Here is a 2,242-nt window from a genome sequence, read left to right as displayed (position 1 = left end):
GGTCGGCAAATCCCTCCACAACATTGAAGCTAAAGGTATCTTCAAATATAACACGCCACTTGCCAAGCAACTGGAAACAGAGATAAACAAAGGGAACTATCTTAAATTAAGCAGCTTCTGTACCTCAAAAGAAACAGTGACCAGAAACAAAGACTCCGCCATGCGGGCAAAATACTCACAGAAGCCTACCAGGTTCTCTGAGAGTGAGAACTGGACTATCAGAGTTGCTGTCTTCTAAATAAGATCCATTCTCTGGATGTTGGCCATTGATGGCATTACATGGATCCAGGAGCAGTTCGTGGTTGTAGCACTTAATTATTAGAAGATGGGGGATTTGGAAGGAGGGGGCACAGTCTTGATCTGAGCAGCCATGGAGTTCTCATCCCCCGGTCCCGCACATCTGGGTTCCTCTTCCAGTTCCTTCATGCAAGAGGCTCCTTCAAGCTTGGGAAGGGTGGTCTTAAGCGTAGCTATGGCTGGTTGCAGAGGTCTTCAGCTGCCGGGGCTCTAATCAGGGCGGTGAGGGAAACTCACCCCCGGCACCTCCAAGGGGCCTCGGTGACGAAAGCCAGGTGCGAGGTCAGGACACTGTCGTTTTAGACATATTTGGAATTAATTTTAGATTGAAAAGTACACATCATTCAATATACTTATGTGCTTAGCAATAAATTACTACACACTTGTTCAATCACCTCAGAGACCCCACTCTGCTCAGAGAACTAGATTTTTAATTACAGGTCTGTTTGGCCCATGTGTCATGACTGACAATCACTATCAGTAGATATGAAACTCACTACACACAAAGATGCACACAGGTTACTTTGAGTCATCTATGTTGTTAATATGAGTTGGCCATTAAACTTCACTGAGACCCTTTGTTCTGTCCTTTATAGGAGTCTCATGAGTCTCACCTTCCGTTCAAGTTGAACTTGTAATAAGGTGGAATGAAATCATCAATATGATCCTCACCTCATCCTTCAGGAGAAAAATCCTACATACATTCAAGGTGGTCAAAGTGCAGACAACACCATTCACCTTTTCCTGGAGGTGTACACAGGACTGAGGTGAGAACAGCAAAAGGCTCTATTTTAATGTCCTTAATGAAGGATTCAGGGAACAACATTAAACAAACTCATATACCATCTTCCAAAAGAATTATTTTGTAAAACTGATGCCTAGGGTATGGTAAACGATAATATAGTAAAAACCATATTTTTATTTCTGGGACATTAAAATTCTAAATCTATTTATTATTCATGCTGCTTTGAAATACATTCCTTGATTAGGAATCATTGTCTGCCATAGGAGTGAGGAAGGACAACACTCAAAGTAATAAGAAGCGAAAAATATGGAAAAATTTACTCCTACTAGGTTTGGTAACACATATACTAAAATTGAAATGATACAATGATGAGCATGGTCCTTGCACAGAGATAACATGCAAACTTGTAAAGCATTCCATATTTTTGTTGCAAGAAGAATTAACAAGTATACTTTAAGCTAAGACAATCCCCACAAGTACAAAAATTATACATAAAGAGAGCACAAATCCCCAAAACAACAATCTCTCTCAATGTCAATGGATGAAATGTGCCAATTCAGAGGCACAGAATAGGAAGATGAATTAGAAAATTGAACCCAACATTCTGCTGCCTGCAAGAAACATGTCTGAACAATCAAAGCACCCATGGACTAAAAGTAAAAGGCTGGGAAACAAGTTTTCAAGAAAATATCACCTCCGCAAAGCTGGAGTGGCCATACTAGTATCAGACCACATGGACTTCAAGCTAAAGGTTATCAGAGACAGTGAATGTCATTTCTTAATGATCATGGGATATGTACATCAGAAAAAACTCACCCTCCTCAATGTATATGATCCTAATGACAGACCAGCAAAATACTTTAAAACAACTTCTAATAGACTTATAGAAAAACATTGATAGTAACACAATACTAGTAGGAGATTTCAACACTTCTTTGTCACTTCTCGATAGATCAAACAGACTGAAGCTCAGCAAGGAAATATTTTCTTTAAGGGAAGTAATGAACAACCGTTGGCTTAGGGAAGAAATCAAAGAGGAAATTAAAAATTTCCATAAACAAATGAGAATGAGGACACGAGCTACCAGAACTTGTGGGACACAGCAAAAGCAGTGTTAAGAGGAAAGATTATAGCTCTGCCAGAATTCATCAGGAAGAAAGAAAGGGCCTACCTGAATAAATTAGAGCTCAAGATTTTGGA

The 2,242-nt window shown here is 39.7% G+C and overlaps 1 pseudogene; it reads left to right on the top strand.

Annotated features, from left to right (window-relative positions):
- Positions 1–1,371: 1,371 nt before the first annotated feature.
- LOC130033782 (uncharacterized) lies at positions 1,372–1,468 on the top strand (annotated as a pseudogene).
- The last annotated feature ends 774 nt before the right edge of the window (positions 1,469–2,242 follow it).

The sequence above is a fragment of the Sorex fumeus genome, unplaced genomic scaffold, assembly GCF_029834395.1.
Source record: "Sorex fumeus unplaced genomic scaffold, SorFum_2.1 ptg000054l, whole genome shotgun sequence".
NCBI classification, from domain to species: Eukaryota; Metazoa; Chordata; class Mammalia; order Eulipotyphla; family Soricidae; genus Sorex; species Sorex fumeus.
This window is presented reverse-complemented; position numbering and strand designations above follow the sequence as displayed.